The sequence below is a fragment of the Rhinolophus sinicus genome, chromosome 16, assembly GCF_057876585.1.
Source record: "Rhinolophus sinicus isolate RSI-liver-muscle chromosome 16, RSI-T2T, whole genome shotgun sequence".
NCBI classification, from domain to species: domain Eukaryota; kingdom Metazoa; phylum Chordata; class Mammalia; order Chiroptera; family Rhinolophidae; genus Rhinolophus; species Rhinolophus sinicus.
Window position 1 is genome coordinate 178,126,749 of NC_142516.1, and position 19,613 is coordinate 178,146,361.

At 36.3% G+C, this 19,613-nt stretch overlaps 1 long non-coding RNA gene across 6 annotated transcripts in view; it reads left to right on the forward strand.

The window, feature by feature from the left end:
- The window catches only part of LOC148755130 (uncharacterized), a 90,396-nt gene that overhangs the window by 14,419 nt on the left and 56,364 nt on the right, over positions 1–19,613 (forward strand). The window lies entirely within an intron of this gene.

Here is a 19,613-nt window from a genome sequence, read left to right on the forward strand (position 1 = left end):
CTTCTGATGTAACAGCACTGGCATTATGCTTAGCCCTATACTAAATAATGGTGAAGTCAGTATTCCAAAATATGCACCTATGGGCTCCCACAAAACAACCACACAGCAAAGGGCAGAGTCAGGCCCGAGAGCTGTTCAGCAGGAAGAGACGTGCACTCGCTGCTCCTGCTACAGGGCCAGGAGCTTGAAGCATTTTCTGTTTTTCACTCAGACTCACCCTGAGGATGAATTTCATCTGGATAATTGACTGTATGCAAGTTTACCTTATTCATGGCCCTTGTCAGTAGCGGTAATGAGCTGCCAACTGCTTGAAGCTACAGTGCAGAATGCAGGACAGTAGCAGAATGAAGTGGAAATGTATATGCAGAGCAGTCAGAAGACCTTCTCGGGGGAACTGGAGAGTATTTCCGAAATAGAGCAGAAATGAGCCCTGCCTCGCCCATCCATTCCAACCTCTTTGTCGTATAAGGACTGAAGATATTTTCGTTCCCTCCACGTGAAAGTGCAAAGTAACACTAAAGACAGCTCCTGCTGCTTAAAACAGAGTGCAGGAGGTAAGGGCCCAGAACTGAGCGGCATTACACTACTGTTCAGTATTTCCCTCCATTATCGCTGCTCTTCATTTCTTCTTGTACTTAAGCTGTTTTCAAAAATGTCAAGCAAATATCCAGTATGGTATTACTTTGAAATGCACAGTCTATCTACAAATAGTGAGGAGTTTTGATCCTTATTATATATAAACTGTAAGGCTTTTAAAATTCAAGGCTCCTGGGGAAGCCTAAGTAAATTCATTCGTTCTGAAATTTAGATATTCCAGCATGTGATAGCTTAAAAATTGGTTATTCCGACTTTAACAAAGTGAAATGGGATTTCCCAGTAAGCATTAGTAAGTAAAATTAAATATAATAGATAAAAATGTAAATTAATGATGCCTTGAATTTATATCATCTTTGTTCATTAGACCTCAAACTATTTAAGTCTATTTTTTATTCTTGTTGTAGCATTATGTGGGTATTCTTTTAATCTTCATTTTAGTAATGAAAACACTTTATATATAATGTACACACACATACATACATGTATATGAGAAGGTAGGTAACTGTCTTATGGTAATTGTCACAGTGAGTGGGTTAAAATGACAATTCAAGGATCCTGAGCAATTCAAGTCAATAAATATATTAGCTGTCACAAATTCTCAACCAATAGCCCTGGTTAAGACCCTTGTTATACTATTGACTAACTGAAAAGTGTAGACTTTAAAAAAAAAAAAAAACCAAAAAACTCATCCTGTTATACCTACAGGTACCATCAGGTGGTAATAAGTTAGGGCTCACTGGAATAGTTACAAGAACGTGACTGACCCAGTAAAGAAACCTCTCTTATTGAGGGAAATATATTCAGGAACATGCAGTCAAAAACTTCTGGAAATACTCTTCAAAGCTCTTTTGCAGCAAAACTCCACCAAATGCTTTCTCCAATTCGTCTCATCCCATTCGCACTTAAACCCACTCTATTTTGCCCCCATCACCTTATTAAAACTGCTCCTGTCAAGGTCATCACAGACGTCCACATTGCCACATCCAGGGCTGGGGCTTTTCTCCTCATTCTTTTTGACCAATCAGCATTGGCATTTAGCACATTGATCTATCAGCCTCGACCTCGGGCGTAGTTGAGCACTTCTTCCTCCCTGATACAGTCTTCACTTGTCTGCAGGACACTATACCCTTGATTTTTCTCCTACAAGAAAGACAAAAAAATTCATAGAAATCGACCCATTGGAAAGATTAAGAACTGTATCTATGCTCAGAGAGGCACTCTTTACCAATGCCCTATGATCCAAAGAGCCTGAGGCTGCAGTGATTTGAAGGTTTGCAATATTATAAAAACAAAATCTTCTGCACCAAACTAGAGAAATGCAAACAAAGCAGGAGGTGGGGAAACTAGCATGAGATGAAACTGGCACTTTAAAAACTGTGATGCTCCAGCTCCTACCTAGCATCTCTTGTTATGAATTCTCTTCTTGCCAAAGGGGATAAATATTCTAATTGCAAATGTTCAGTGGGCTTGCAGCTTGGGGGCTAAAAGCTGCTTAGTTATTGCCTCTTCACTTGCAGGCCATATGTTCACGGTGCTGTGAGACAAACACAAGATAAATGCCATGGCACTGAGGTCTGGGCAAATAAAGAAGACACTGACGATGGTGGCTAAGAAGTACAAATCCCTGCCCAGACTCTGGGTTGAAAGACGCTAATTGAACAAGATAAACAGATCTGGTGATTAAGCCATGGAATTGCAGACTCAGAATCAACTAAATTCTTCAATCGCATTGCCAGAAGAAATCTCAAATTTAGTAAACAAAAGTTGGTGATTGCTCAGTCCTTAAGTCCCAAGTAGTTTCTGGACCTTCTGTCAGTGATGTCCTGATAAATGGTCAAACTGGCTATCGGGAGGAGGACCCTGCTTCATGGCATTTGGTGACTTCTGTGCTGTAACTACGCCCACCATGGCCATTTCAAGCTGCAAGCTGCAGTGTATGTCACTGAATACAGAGTTGGGAAGATATACATGTGACTGGCGCTCATATCCCTCCCTGCCTTCGTTGCACCAACAGGAAGTGCACTGCTAAAGAGCTAGTTTTCTGTGGAGGATACTAGACTAGGGAGATCCTCCCAGAGAGAGGGCCAGAGGCTGCCAGATTGTCTGACCAAGGATTTTCTTTTATTTCCCAAGCAAAAAGTCCGTATTGTTGCTTATCTGCAGGATATGATGCATACTACTGAATCAGTGACCACTCTTAGTTGTTTCATAGAAAAAACATTCTGTCCTCTTTTTCTCATTCTGTCCTCTTCTCTATATGAGTTCTAAATTTACATTAGCATATTTCAATCTACTGTTACATTTTAAGTGTATTGGACATGATTATCCATAAGTTCTCAGATCGTGAGTGTTATATCCAGACCTATTTGAGAACATTGATCACGCAGGTATCTAAGTTTAGAGTTAGAGGCAGTAACTGGACCAGGCAGTAAGTGGTCACCCTTAGGGAAGGACGGGAGCGCACGCGGAAGTTTGTGTCATTATGTGCCAAGCAAAGGCATGTTTGGAAATTTATTTATGTGAGGACAGATGTGTACTGATGTTGAGTTACCGAAGTGTAGACTCCATTGATTTTCTCGAACAGTCATTCTCTCACTTTTGTTAACAGTGTTATGTTTGGATTTCTTTTGGGTCCTCATTTTTCTCCTATGCTCACCCATGCCCTGAGGAACATTTTCACCTTTTGTTCCAGGAAACAGGACGTGAATCAAGCCTGGCCAGTCAGACCACTGCTTTTCCTCTAGAGAGTGATTTAATCTAGGCTGGGCATGTGACCCCAGTCGGTCTAGGAAGAAGGAAATCTAGAATTTTTGCTGGAGATACTGGCAAGAGATAGTTTGTCTTTTCTACTGGGCTTGAATTGTGGACGACAGAAGCTTGGAGCTCCAGAAGCCACCATTTAGGGTCTTAAAATGATGCTCTGTAATGGACAGCATGGTTGGAAGAAGTAAATTGATTTATTTTATATTTTAGCTCATGGATCAAGCCAAACATGAAGAAATTAGGTTACATGAGCCAATAAGTTCTTTAGCCAACTTGGATTGGATTTTCTACCTCCTAAAACCGTTTCAAGTGTTTCTCTTAGCTTATTTCAGACTAAAGAGAAAAAAATTATGCTAAATTATAGAAGTTTTATCTTTTACTACTTAGGCTTCCTCAGATGCCATTAGCCAGAATCTACTTCTTTAATTAAATGCAATGCTACCATTAAAAAATAAATCACATTTAGAAAAAACAGAATACTGATTATTCTCTCTCTGCTCCCTTTTCAATATCTCCAGAAAATTAATGCATAAAACAAACACTTGCATATTTTATGTTAACTACATTAAATTGAAAAATTGAGATTTCTCCAGTAACTGGTTCCTGTGACATTGTCCCAGCCCTGTCATCTATGATCAGAATTTCTCCTGCCATCAAGATGTTGTCTCTGCTGTGTTCCATTCAATTGTATTGACCCTCAGACAGACCTGTCACAGTTCTTGTCTCTCCAGAAATCAAGATGATAAATAGCTCATATAATTAAATAATTTATATTATCATAATAGGAGAAGGACATGCTTTAGTAAAATAACCCTTTCGCCATAGCAGATAGAAGTATTTTGGAACAAGCTGACCTTTTGCTGTCTCCTTCAAATAAAAATTTTACTAAAACTCCCACTTTGCCAAATCATTGCAACAATCCTAACAACTTATTTTTAAGCCATAAACTAAACTAAATATGTTTTTCAAAAACATGACTTTTTTTATTAAATTTATTGGGGTGACAATTGTTAGTAAAATTACATAGATTTCAGGTGTACAATTCTGTAATACATCATCTATAAATCCCATTGTGTGTTCACCACCCAGAGTCAGTTCTCCTTCCATCACCATATATTTGATCCCCCTTACCCTCATCTCCCACCCCCCACCCCCCGCCCCCCTTACCCTCTGGTAACCACTAAACTATTGAAAACATGACATTTTGATTATGACAAAGCTTTGCTTACATAAGACAACTAAATATTATCTGATACAGGTAAATTGTAATCCATACATAAATTAATACATCTGTTCCTTACATTTAATGATCTATAGCATAAAATAATATATTTGATCTTTTATTGGAAAATGATGTGACATTTTCATTTTCTCTTTCTTAAACAGTGTGTTTCTTTATTTCATTTCATCTTCCCCTTCTTATAAGGAATGTTTTGTTTCTCTACTCATGGGAGTCAAGTAAATTCCCAGGTTGTTTCTTAAACTATCCAAACTCAGTGGTCTCAGAAAGGCTATAGTTTGAACAGACGAAATTAGTCACCTTATTTATAGCTTAGGAAAAATATGTAGGCATCGAATGGGAGACACAAATCCAGGGAACATTTGTCTGTAATTTGTGCTGGGGATATACTAAGACTCATTCAGAGCTCAGAGGGCACTTCTCAGAGAGTAGATAACATTAAGTAAAATATATTGAGTCCTTCTCCTGGAAATAGAAGTGCATTTATTCTGCCCATTTTGTAAAATTTGCAAAAGAAGCATATTTTAATCACAATCTGTGAGAATCATGGTCTCTTTCTACTCTGCCTTGGAATTCTGTTCTGCAGGCATTTGTGTGATTTGCTTGGGGGAATTGAATTGGGGGTTCATTTGGTCCAAGTTTGGTGACATATATTTATGTAGTTTGTAGGCACTTCCATAGGTAGTTGTTATTGCGAGCTGCCCCATTGTAGGAATGACTTGTAGGAATCTTCCCTCACACACTGTGCAGACCCATCCAACGTCATCATGCCAGGTCATCAATGACAAATTGGTTAATGAGTGTTGTCAGGTTAGTCACTGCCTGGTGGATCTTGACATGTCCTGAAATCCAATCGCTCACGTATGAAAGAAACTTGGTAGAGGTTTTCCCAAATTTAATAACAATATTAAAATTATACATGGACTTTATCAATAAGGAATAATGAAGCTAAAACTTTTTGAAAGTTTCAACAAGAATAAATAAGTTTAAATTAGTTATGCCAGAGGAAAGGCTGAGTTATCTTTCTATTCTCTAGATAAAAATTATATTCTGAAATTATTGTCATGTGAAGAGAAAATTAACATGTATGCAGCCAAAAAGTGTAAGGCAAAATGTACTATAGAGATGTATCAGGAAGTTCAAGTAGGATAATTTTGTTAATTTTCTGGATTTTCTGATCTTTGAAGTTTTTTAAGGCTTTGAGATTTATAAGTTATTGCAGTTTCTACTGTCTTTCTAAATACTTTCTTACCAAACTTTATATTCATAATTTTTTATTCTTTTTCTTTAAAAAAGCCCTTGTATGAGCTTCAGGACACACAGACCTGGATCCACACATGCCTTCAAAATAACTATCAATAAAATTCTATTTGAATGCAAAGTGAAAAGTTCTGTCTATTATCCAGGAGTTTCCAAATATATTTAGTTGATTTGCTAAATCTTTAAAAAAAATCTCTCATCATTCCAGAAACAAACACATTGGAATCTGATTTATGGCCTCTGCCAATTACCCAGGCAATGAAATCTCATTTGTTTGGGAATTCAAACCCACTAAAAATCAAAGTTTTAAATTACTCAGGTTATCATGGAAAATCATGTCTGGCTCTTTGCCTCCTTATCATGTTTCTTCTCATTGAAACACCCAAGTTCTTCCTTTACATTTTTATTGAATATCTTGGGTAAGCATAAAATAGTCACTATCCATTTCTCACCAGTTCCTGAACATTCCTAAGTTGAAATTATTTTAGAGTTGTTATTCATGGGGCTTGCAAGTTGAAATGAAAAAGCACTGGAAATGAATTTCATTATAAGTTTTGAAGTAAAGAGATGTTGCATCAAAAAAGCTTGACTGGTTGGTAGGTGGTGTTTACTTATTTTATTTTAAAATGCTACAGCACAGCAGCTTTTAAACCACTGAAAACCCCAGCTGGTGATTTTCTGAAATCCATTCCCTGTACACAATCAGGGAAGTCTCAGCTTGACTGGGTGTTTGCACAGAATTCACTGTAAAGAATACATCTGTATTATTTCATGGCAGTGACTTCATTTATAACATTATGCACTTCCCTTCTCATAGTGGATGCTTCAGTTAACGATCCTGTTCCATAGCAAGTTGGATATTTTCCCTGGTGAGTATCAAAATAGTGAGACTAACAAACAGTTCTCAAAACCCTGAGAACAGTTCAAAAATCAAAGTTTGCAGTATTTAATAGGCCAAAAGTCTACGGTTTGAAAGCCGTACATACACAAGCAGTGTCAAGTGGAGAATAGCAATTGACACTCGGCAATTTTAATAGCCCAAAATGTTACTAACTTCTGTGGGAAACCAGAGCTCTGCCCTAACCCCATTAACTCCAACTAGAGAAAAGAGTCAAGGGCAAAATGGAGTCCCAAGTATACACTATGTAGGTCTTGATATCAAGACAATTTAGTGAAAATTGCAAAGATACAGTGAATAGAATTCAAATGAGACCATCATCCTCCCTTCCTATGCTGCTGGACTGGCGTCTTCACTTTCTTCTTCACTTTCTAGCCCTCACTGTGACTACTAGTGGGTCAAGGTAGAGCCTGAGGGTATTTCCTGTATGGGAACCCCACCCTGCTCCCAAGTTAAACAGTGTAACCTTTGGGGGTACTGGGGTATCTGCGAGAGAAAAGAGCGCTGTTTACCAGTAGAATCCTAGATGCCTTCACTTTGGAAGGTCTAGTGGATGGCAGGGTGGGGTCAGGAAGGGAAGATGTGCAAGCTCCTCTCCGGTTGTAAAAGACAGGGCTTTCTGTTTCTCTGCTGAGCTTCACAGGTGAAGTCTCCAGGGGTTGGGGTCAGTGGTTTAAGCCAATCTAAGAAGACCAAGGAGCAGGCTCCCAACCTGCCTTTGGTATAGTCGGAAGGAATTCTCATGGCTCTCATGGATCTCATGTCCAACACAGTGCCTGTGGGCGTCGGGCAGGTGACATGACCTAAGGACAGTAACAAGCATGAGTGCCATTCACGTTCAAGGTCAGGGTGGCAGGAGTCAGTGGTGGAGCCACAGCAAACTGGAGGGCCTGCCCTGTCGGAAGTGAGCAACTGCCCCTCTACTCCAGCTGATTGCTGCCAGGCCTCCTAATTTTTCAAGAGAGATTGGAAATCTACATTGCTATGGGAAATCTCTTGATTTTTAAAGTTTTGCCTATTAATTGAAACTTTAAAAAAACATTATGCTAGCTGATACCATGCAGGTCAAACAAAAAAATAAGTGCAAACTGGATGTGGTTTGTGGGCCACCAATTTGTAGTCTCTGCCAGGTGTGTACCATGTTATGTGACCTTGGTCTCCCTGTGACTCTGTGCAGCAGGTAGTCGTTTCAAGAATCAAAGAGTCTGGGGTTCCTGTCTCTTTATATCAGATGGTGGAACGAACACTACCTGCTTCATAAATAATAGGCTCTAACAGCAAAACGGGGGGATTAGAATTCAAAGTCATATGATTATTATATTACATTGAATTAGAATTGACGGTGATACGTTTGCTTTCCTTTTCATCTCAAAAGCTCGGTAGAAAGAGAACACAATAAGAGATAGGCCAAGATGCAAACTATAGAGAACTCAGAAAGGTTAGAATGCTATAAAACATTTAGGTTGAAAATTCCTATGGGGCTGAGATTTCCAGGATAAGTTTTTAGGTAGGATAAATTATTCAATACTCCGATTTTCAGACTAGCTAATGTTAGTACCTAGAAAAAAATTAATTAGATTAGATTTGGAAGTAAGATAGGTAGTTCTATCTGTAGAAAATCTGAAAGTGTACCTTGATTATATGAACTATCACAATGTGATTTAACTCGGGAAAACCCAAAAAACTATAGCACATTTGCTTCATTTTAGAAATATAATCAAATAAGTGCATTTATTGGGAGAAAAATCATGGATTAATTTAGAAGAAATAAGCCACAGGCTCTCTGCAGATAATTTAAAAATAACTCACTGGAAACTCAAAAAATGTGTGTCATAAGTTAAAAAGACCAGCTTTCTGGGAGAAAAATATTCTTCATCGTTGATTACAATGTCTAAAATAATGCAATGTCAAAGACTATCACAGAAAGGGATAGAGCGTTTCTTTAAAAATGTAAAGATTACTCAAGGGGAAGATGAGATGAAAATAAAATTATGTGAGGAAAAAATATACTGGGCTAACCTTGAATTACTATGTCAATGATGTATAGAAACACACACACACACACACACACAGACGTCCCAGTAAAGCAGGAAATCTGAATAAATCGATGGGTTGGTCAATGTTAATCTGTCAATATCCTTGCTGTGATCGCGTACTATTGTTTTGCAAGATGTTTAGCATTGGGGAAACTGGGTAAAGGGTACATGGGATCTCTGTATATTATTTCTTACAACTGTATATGAACCTACACTATCTCAATATAAAATTTAAAATTTTAAAACAAATTTTGCATAAAAATGTAAAATAACAATAAGTTTTTTTTAAATATTGAAAGATAGGAAACTTGCTAAGTAGGCACTGAATCACCACAGTATATAACATGTGCAGAGGAGAATAGACAGAATAAGTGAGTTGTCTGCTTCAGTCAGAGAAAGACATGAAGGAACTTCTTATTCCACATTGTCCTTGGAAAGAGAAATGCAGCTGATACTACATCAAATGCTGGCAACTACACGTATGAGCCTCACGTTAGCCGTGGTTAAGTTATGGTGGTTCAGAATCTGTGACTTGTTGCTGCTCGCCACCATGAGCCTGAGGGCAGGCGTGCTGGCTTAATATCTTCGTACACCTGTTGTACACCTATTGCCGAGGAGAGCACCCGGTATATAATAGGCATTCAGTAAGTGCATATTTTTCTTTTTTTAAAAAAAAGAAAGAGGCAGTGAAAGCCTGAGGGCTAGTGAAATGCCAGGATAAGCACTGTCCTCAAGAGGCAGTATTAGCGTAATGAAGTGAAGGGGCACTGGGTTTCTGTTGGCTGGGTTTAGATGCTGACTCTCCCCAACTAGCTGGGCAAGTTCTTCGGACTCTCTAATCCTTAGATTCCCACCCTTGAAATGAGGATGATGACAGTAACACCACGTACTTCACAGGTTTGGGGAAGCTCCAAAAAGTTAATTCAACAAGAGCACATTAGCACAGAGCCTAGTACACACAGTAAATGCTCAATGGACATTTGGATCTTCCTCCAGAAGGAAGATCCCAGTGCTAACTTTGGGAATGATAGGCCAGTAATCTTTCTTACGTATTGGGTAAATTCGTTAAAAGTAGAGTGATAGTAATCACTAGCAGCTAAGATAAATACACCAAATGCAAGAAGATAATCCTTGCACATCTGCTAGCGTTCGTCTTAAATCCAATTGTTTATGCCTTAAGAAGTATTTGACTTAACTCTAATAATAACCCTAAGAGATTGGTATTATCATTCAGCCCAGTTTACACATGAAGAAAGCAAGAGAGGTCAACTAGCTAGTCAACTAACTAATGAAGTCAACCAATTTGAAATTGGAAAAACACAACTTTAAGCTGAGGGCTGCCTTAAGAGCCCATACTCGACAGCCACATGACAGCTACTCCTTTGGGGGGTTAACGAAAATTAAAGTGTAATTGAAGACCTAAACATTTACCATAGGACATACTGTGGATTATCAGGCAGCACATACTTTATTAGATAGGCAACACCAAAAAGTATAAAAAGGTGGTCCTAAGAATGAATAGAAATTGTTTCTAATGGCTATCTAACTTGTATAGACTCAGTTTTATAAATAAAAAGTTACACATGAATTAACTTCCTAATGCCCCAATGATTCCAGAGAGAAGCAACTGAAATGATCAGGTAATTTCTGGAAGAATAAACAGAAAACTAATGACTTGCCTCTGAAAGAACCTGAGTGACTGGAATAGACAGAGAGTCAGAAACTTATTCTTCACTATACGAGCTTTCCTAACGTTTTTAACCACGTATGTATTTACAAAAAGAAATAACTAGGAAAAATAAAATGACCAGGGCTTGAAGAATATATTTGGGTATCCAGCCTGATACTATAGAAAGCTACAGTCTCAAACATATTACCCCTGTGTAGTTAGATAGAACTTGGCTTCAAACCAATATGGTGTTTATGGTTTTCCTTGAACTTGAATTGTGTTATTATATTAACTCTAGAGTTCTCCTAATCTCATTACTAAATACCTTAGCAATTTTCATTTCTATGTATCTTCAGTCTTTTAGTATTAATGTTTAATTAACATTTTAGAATCTGTTCTCAATTTTATGTATGTCTTTGCTTGTCTGGTATGATAGGTTTTATAAAAGAATAACATAATCCTGATAGTGTATTTAACTTTCTGTGTTCCTTTATTCTATCCTTCCTCCCACCGTCATTTGGTTCTTGAGCCCAATAGATGGATTATGAAACATTTCTAAGAACCTATTTGACACATCTGAGTTTTAACTTCCTTTACCATGAGTGTTTGTGAATATAAGCAATAAATGTTCCAAATATTGTATTCAGTTTAGAGCAGTTTACTAGTAATCACTTAAATATATCTTCTTTTACAAATTAAAAGTGGAAAGAAGGGAGTGTTTCTAAGTAGAATTACAATTCATTGGCAAAACAGTTAACATTTGTAAGGTGCAAACATGAAGAGTTAAGTTTCATATAGACTGATTAATACAATCATTTCTATTTCACTGTCTTGACTTCTCAAACAAATTTACCCAACTTTAAAAACAAAATTGAAAAAGCTAGTGATCTTAACTCATTTAAAAGCAGGTTAAATATGTTATGATTAAATCGGACTAAGTCTTACTATACTTTAGGAGATAATTCAGAGAAATACTTGTATGTACCATAGGACTGTTAAAACTCATCTTGTACTTACTGTGCTCAAATTAATCACCGTATTATCTTCATTGTACAGTTCTCTACACTTAAATGTGTGATTCACAATTATTAAAGGATGATACCTAAAATAAGAATTAGATAAGCTTATGATATGATCAGTAAATCAAATTAAATTGACTCTAGATTAAAGATAATGGGAGAAAACTATTCTTACAAAGAGACGATGAATCAGCAATGTGAAGTACTTAATACTTTCTGTGTTGTCATTTACAGAGTATTTGTACCCTACAAGTAAGACTTAGATTGGCCCTTGACCTTGACTGTAGTTACGTAATATCCACACTTTTGCTCCTCCTGACTTGTGTTTTACATCTCTCTGTGTTGGACTCCTTCTGCTGTATGAGTTGACTTCCCTGGACACAGCTGGATCCAGGCACGAACAGTCAGCCTAAGCTGAGTATTTACACCACCTCACCTTCCTGCTACAGGGATTCCAAGTAACTCAAGATGAGCCCATCAAAACCTTCCCCAAGAACTGAGGTTTCCTTCCTTCGTGATGATGAAACTGGAGAGGAAGTGAATTCGGGCTGGGCTTCCGCTCCCTCCAGTGCCCTGAAACTGCCTTTGTCAGGAGCACCAATACCGTCAGGTTGCCAAAGCGAATTGTCACTTTTCTTCTGTTCCTTGACCTCACAGTAACAGTCAGAGCAGTTGATCACTCTGTCTACCAGCTGACAACTTTATCCTCTTTGGAACTTTTCTCTTGGCTTCTCTGACAGCACACTCATTTGATTTTCCCCTACTTCACCAGCCATTTCTTCTAAGGCTTCTTGGCTGGCTCTTCCTTCTCAACTGCTCTAAATGTTGAGTACTGCGGGATTCTTTCCTAGACCCCCCTCTTTTCTATCCAGTCTCTTGCCCTAGAGGTTCTTATATAGACCCTGGGGTTGAATACCACCTGTGTAATAATGGGACCCAAATCTCTGTGTCTCCAAGTCCATCCTTTCACTGTTGCCTATTTGGCATCCCGCTTAGATGTCTTTGGGATCTCATACCTACTGTGATGGAGCATAATTGTGATTCTCGCATTCTACCCATTCCCCAACTCAAACTATCTGCTTCCCTCTCGGTATTTTCCACCTGAGGAAAGAATACCACCATCAACCCAGACCTAGTTAGTTGCATCAAAACTATAAGCATTATCCATATAACTCCTCTCCTTACCTCAGCTTCCAAATCAACAAGGCGTGTCCACGTACCTCCAAACATGCTCTGGTCCATTCCTCTCTATCTCTATTATTACCACCCTGCTCCAAAACAGCAGCATCTCTTAGCTAGATCACTGCAGTCAGTACCTTCCCACTGGTCACTCCATTCTGCTCTCTGTGTAGAATCACTTCTTACCACTGCATCATCTGGCTTCCTGTCACTCAGATTTAGTTTAAGTTTTCCATCCTCAGAGGAATTTTCCATGACCTGTCATCATCAGATAGTCAACCCATCCAATTTTAATTTTCACACCTCTCTCTCTCCCCCTCCCTGCCGTCTTGCCTCCTCCTCCCACCTTCCCTCCTCTTCCCTTCCTCTCCACCCGCCTTCCCTCCTCCTCCCTTCCTCCCTTCCTTCTTAATTTAACAGTTTCCCACAATTGGAATCTGTGTTCCATGTTTTGTGCACCACTGCCTCAGCACCTTGTGCAGACTACGACTAATGACAAATTTAAGGAGTGATTATGCTCCCTGGAGCTTCTCTGAATAATTTTAAGACCCCTAAATCCCCTGCCAACCCATGATTCTCCATGTATTTTATAAAGCTCTCCATACTTCCACACAGAGTCACCAACCTTGCCCCATAGTAAATATGTTGAGCTGAGGTCTTTATCTTTTATTTATTGATTTGAAAATCTCTTTATACATTAAGATATTACCTTTTGTCTACCAAGTTGCCAATTTTTTTTTCCTTTTTTGTTATTTGTACTTTAAATTCATTAATGGACTCTAATGTTTTTTTTATTTATGTAGTACTGTATAGAAGTTTAAATTTTATATTACTGTCTTTAGTGTTATGCTTAGAAATATTTTTCCTTCCCAAAGATTATATGAATATTGGTCTATTATTCTCTGGTATATTTTTTTTGGAAATTGTTTTCAATTAATTCCTTTGAAACTTGCTTTACTGTCAGGTGGGAAGTAAGAATTCAAATTTATTCTCTTTCAAACGATAAGCCAGTTGTCCCAATACCAGTTATCCATAAATCCATCCTTTTGCGAGCAATGTGAGCTTGAGGTAGTATGTATGGTGGTTAGAAAGATGGCCTTGAGTTCTGACAGCATCGGTTAAAACCAGGCTGGTCCCCTTATGTGCATGTTGTTTAATGTGTTTTAAAGCTCAATCTCCTCATGTGCAAAAATGGGCTAATAGTAGTGTTTACCTCAAAGGGTTGTGGCAAGAATCAGAGGAGATAATTGTAAAATACCCAGCATGATTTCTGGCATGTGGTAAGCTTCATGACCATTTTTATTACTGCGAATAGTACTACCTTTATATTCATCTATTTAATATCTGGTAGGGTAACTCCCCAGGACCATTTTTTTCCTACAGTTTTTTATTTCTTAATCTAGCCTTTCAACTTCAAATGGAATTTTGGTCGTAATTGTATTGAATGTACAGATTAAGCTATAGAATCGCCACGTTTATAACATGCAGTCTTCCCATTCAGGAACACAGTATATCTCTCATTTTTCAAGTCTTTTTGAAAGAGCTGTGCTTTCTTCTTTTCCAGTCTTATTAAGCTTATTCCTAGGTCATACACATATTAATTATTCATTGCTTTTTGACATGTATTAATTGCTTTTTGGATAGGCTCTCTTCTCATGTTATCTAATTGGTTAGTGGTACTTAGAATTCTCTTATTTAAAGATTTTTCTCTGAATATGTGTTCATACCCTTTCTTTACTAATAATATATCTGTGTTCTCTCCTTCTTTTATTGGTCAGACTCGTACAATATTTGTCTATCTTATTCGCCTTTTAAAGATTTTTATATATCAATTATATTTTTGTTTTGTCTATTTTATTGTTCCTTATTTTAATTTAACTTATTTTTCCTTATAAATTTATTTATTTTTCCTGCTTATATTTTTTGTTTATATATATTTCGGGGGGTATCAACTTTTTAGTTGTGTACATGATTCATTTACAATATAGCTCTGACTACATCCCACAGAATTTTTTCACTTGGGGTGTTCTCATTGCTAGTTTTCAGATTGTCAGGACTTTCATTATTGATAACTCTAGGCTAGAAAATTCAACATTCCCATGGAAAACAACTCAAGAACAAGAACATCTTTAAAATGTTATTGATTAAATTACTGACATCCACATATATTTATGTCCTGCCCTACTTAATAGTTTCAGTTTTTACATTTAATTCTCTCATCCTTCAGGAATTTAGGTTTTTAGGTGTGTCTTTGGTGTCTCTTGCTGTGTGACAAACTACCACAACTCAGTGGCTTCATACAACATACGTTTATTATTTCCGTGTCCATGGGTCAGGAGGCCAAGCACGACTAAACTGGGTCCTCTGTTCAGGTTCTCGCAAGGCTGAAATTAGGTATCAGCCAGACTGTTCTCCCTTCTAGAGTTTGGGGTTCTTTTCCAAGGTTACACAGTTGTTGGTAGAATGCACTTTGTTGTAATCATAAGACTGATGACCCTCTTCCTTACTGTCAGCTGAGAGTCACTCTCAACTCAGAGGTACCTACCATTCCTTGTTGTGTGTTCCCCTTAGAGTCCCTTTCACAACAAGTGGTTTGCTTCTTCAAGGCCAGCAGAAGACTCTGAAGTCTAAATTTTCTGTTAGAGTGCTCACCTGATTCAGTCAGGCCCACCCAGGGTAGTTTCCTTTTTTATTCAAGTCAGGTGATTAGAGACTTTAATCACATCTGCAAAATCTATTCATTTTCCCTCTAATCTAATCTAACCTAATCACAACAGTGACACCCATCATACTCACAGGTCTAGTCCATAGTCAGTTGGGGATTATACAGGGAGTGTACACTGTGGCAGCAGGAATCTTTAATATCTGCTAGCGCTAGTTGTACCTTATTATTCACTTTTTTTTTTTTTTTTTTAAGAATTTTTATGTTTAATTCTTACTGTAAAATTTTTCTATGTAAAATTTAGGAACAACTTGTCTAGATAAAAATAAATCTGTTATATTTTATTGGGACTCTATTAAATTAGCAAATTAACTTAGACGAAACTGATTTGAATCCTAATCAAGCATAAAATATGTCTTTCTATTAATTCAAGAGTTCTATATGTGACCTGCTTTGTGTTTGAATGTTTTCTTGACATAGGAATTAAAATTTGTGAAAAGAAAAAAAAGTAGGTTTGGAACTTTAATTTTTTTTGAAACTGTTCCAATAACATTGGAGTTATCTTTTTAAAAAGGTTTTATGAAATTCCTGTAAAATTGCCTGGGCCCGGTAACGTTTTTAGCAGATCACACTTTGACAACTGCTATTTCTTCTCCGAAATTGGTCTGTGTACATATTCTATCTTTTTTTATGGTAATTTATTCACTTCATCTAGGTTTTTCTGTTTATTTGCATAGGGTTGAGCAGAGTAATCTCAGAATTCTTTGATTGTTCTCCTTTCTGGGGTTACTTTCCTACTGTGATTCATTATCTATGTAGTTACACTTTCCCTATGTTTTTCTTTAAGTTAACTAGTTTATGTACTCTATTTTTTTACTCAGAGATCCACACTTTGGATTTATTTATCAGTTCTATTTTTCTATTTTTAAAATTCATTAATTCTGCATTTATATTTAGTAATACTTCCTTCTATTTTCTTTCAGTTTATTTATTTATTTTTCCTTTTCAAACCTTTTAAGTTAATAATTTATTTTTATTTCCTCTTTTTTAAGTTATATAAATATTTAGGGCTGTGGCCTGTTTGGGAGACGTTATATAGTGTTTTCATTATTGTTATATTTTTAAAAGAAGTTTACAATTTCAGTTTATGGCTCTTCTTTGACCCATGACTCAGGTTGTTTAAGAATTTGTAAATTATCAGATGGTAGTTTTTATTTTACTTTCTGATTTACTTCTACTTGATTTTATTATAATCAAAGGTTGATGATTACTCTGTGGCCTAATTATAATAAATTTTCATGACTGCTCCATGTGTACTTCAAAACAATGTGTATTTTATGTTCTGAGGAACAGAGTTCAACATGCATGAATTGAATGTTTTTTAAATAATGTTTTGAAATCTTAGCCTCCGCATTTATGTATTTTTGTTCATTTCTCCTAGAAATTTCTATCATTTGAGCTTTATGAATGTTACTGATATTTTGATTAGTGCATCAATTTTCATAACTTTTATGTTTTCATTGTCAAATGTCCCTTTGACATTATAGAGGACATGTGTTATATAATGCCTTTCATCCTGAATTCTACTATCTCTGATATTGACCTCTCAAGACCTACTTTAATTTCAGCTCTTCCAAAAGTTTTAGATATGTCTTCTGCATAGAGAACAAAATTCAGTTTTGCTTTGGTCTCTACTCTGAAAACATTTTTTTCTTTTAATAGGTGAGTTAAACTCAGTTACATTTATTGATATAATAGGTATATTTGGCCTTGGTTCTGTCATATTGTTCTATGTTATATTGTTTTTAAAAGTATTTTCAGTGTAATTTGTTTGCTTTTCTGTGTATGTAGTTTTTTTGATATTTACAAAGGCCTATATTTTTGTTTCTTTGAACACCAGTAGCTCCCTGTTAGGAACAATGACAATATTAGAGTACTTTCTCCTCTCCTTGTTTCCTTTTGTCCCTCTGTGCCCCATAATGAATCAATAAAATTGTGTTTTTTAGTGCTTGTTAAATTTTATTTTACTTTCAGTATTTGACTATCAACTTTAAGTAATATCCTTGGCTTCCAAATACTCTAGATGGGACAATCTCCCTCTTTCTCCCCTTGACTCTCCTAATGTAGTTAGTATACTTAATTTCTAAATTGTGAGGACATACAAGTTTTATGTCTGTCATCATGATCTCCTTATTTTTTCAGTCTTAGTTCTAAAGTTACATATATTTAAGTCTCACTGCAAGTTCTTTTGCTATGGCTTCCTTAGTCATGCTTGGTTGATGAAGTTTATTCTCCAATAATTTCCTCAATAAGGGCTCATGGGCATTCTTATTCTCTGAGTTCTTAGGTGCTCAAAATATTTTCTAAGGACTTGAAGGACAATTTTGTTGGATATAAAATTGTTAGCTTAGTAACTTTTACTAGGATATGTCTCGGTATTGACCATTTCAGGTCAATTTTCCATGAGCCAGTGTATAGCCTTTCAATACACCGATTCAAAAACATTTTTAAACCTTGGAGAATTTTTTGTATTATTTTCCACCGATCTGGTCTTCTTTAAGAACTCCAATTATATATACATTACATCTTCTTTGCCTTATTTCTCTATTGTTTTCTCTCTAATTCTTTTTAACTTCTTAAAAAAAATTTAAATTCTTTTCTAATTTCTATTCCCTCTATCCCTTATATTCTTATGAATTTTCCACAGTGTCTATCATCTTTTGTTCTCTCACAGTTCATTTTAATTTCTATAATAGCTTTATCTTTTTCCTTCTATATTTGAGTTCTGCCACCTTATATTTCATTTATTTCTTTTTTTTTCAAAATTCTCATATGTGCTTCTTTGTGGTTCCTTATCACATGAATAATTGTTTCTTCTACCATTTTAAAAATACTAATTATGAAGTGCTTAGGAGCAAATATCAGCTATTCCCTGGCATCAATTTTTTGGAGAGTGTTCAGTTCTTTATTGATATTGCTACTCACTTTTATAATTTTTCCAATATCTTTTGTCAATTCTGTGTCAGTTTCTTTTTCTGATCAATGATTTGTGATGAGTGATATTTTCCTGTACTGGCTGTTTGCAGTTGTTTCCTATGGAAGAATTCATAGCCATAGCATTGCTATTAAAATCAGTGCATCTACACTGTCAAGGATAACTTATTTTTATTTAACACTGTGCAATTAACAAAACATTTTAGACACATGCTCTTATCTTTATTTTCATCCTATCAATACTCTGTGAACTAGATAGGGTAATTATTATACCCATTTTTCAGATGGTGAGACTTGGGATCAAACAAATTATAAAACTTTTCTGAGTAGTAGGTGACTAGAACATTGGTCTCCAAGTCTAGACTTCATTACCAAATATATCAAAACTAATATCCTTCCTTGCATAGGTATTTTTTCCTTTAGGTTCTTCTATCCCATCTTAAAATTGTCAGTGAGACATAAGTTTTGTTGTTGTTATGAAATGATTAGATAAAAAATATACTCATTGTTCATTTCCTTCTTATATGAACTTTAGAATTTGAGATGATCTTAAGAAAATATTTCATCCATTTTCTTTTCAATGGGTAATTAGCTGGTTATTTAATTTCAAGGATCTGAGTTTCTTTGCCTTTAAAGTGCCTAGGCTTAAACCCAAATATCTAAAACTTTCTTTAGCTGTACGGAAGCTTTTTAGTTTGATATAGTCCCATTCATTTATTTTAGCTTTTGCTTCCCTTGCCTTTGAGGTCAAATTCATAAAATCCTCTTTGAACCCAAGGACCATAAGTTTAGTATCTATGTTTTCTTCTATGCAGTGTGTTGTTTCAGGTCTCATGTTTAGGACTTTGCTCCATTTTGAGTTAATTTTGGTACACAGTGACAAATAGCAGTCTAGTTTCATTCTTTTGTACTTGGCTTTCCAATTTTCCCAGCAGCATTAGTTGAAGAGGCTTTCTTTTCTCAATTGTATATTTTTGGCTCCTTTGTCGAAAATTATCTGTCCATATTTATATGGGTTTATTTCTGGGTGTTGGAGAGGCTGTGGAGAAAAACGAATCCTCATACACTGTTGGTAGGAATGCAGATTGGTGCAGCTGCTATGGAAGGCAGTGTGGAAGTTCCTCAAAAAATGAAAAATAGAATTACCATATGACCCAGCAATCCTTCTCCAGGGTACCCAAAAAATCTGAAAACATTTAACTGTAAAGGTATATGTGCTCCGATGTTCATTGCAGCTGTATTTACAGTGGCCAAGACATGGAAACAACCAAAGTGTCCTTTGATAGATGATTGGAT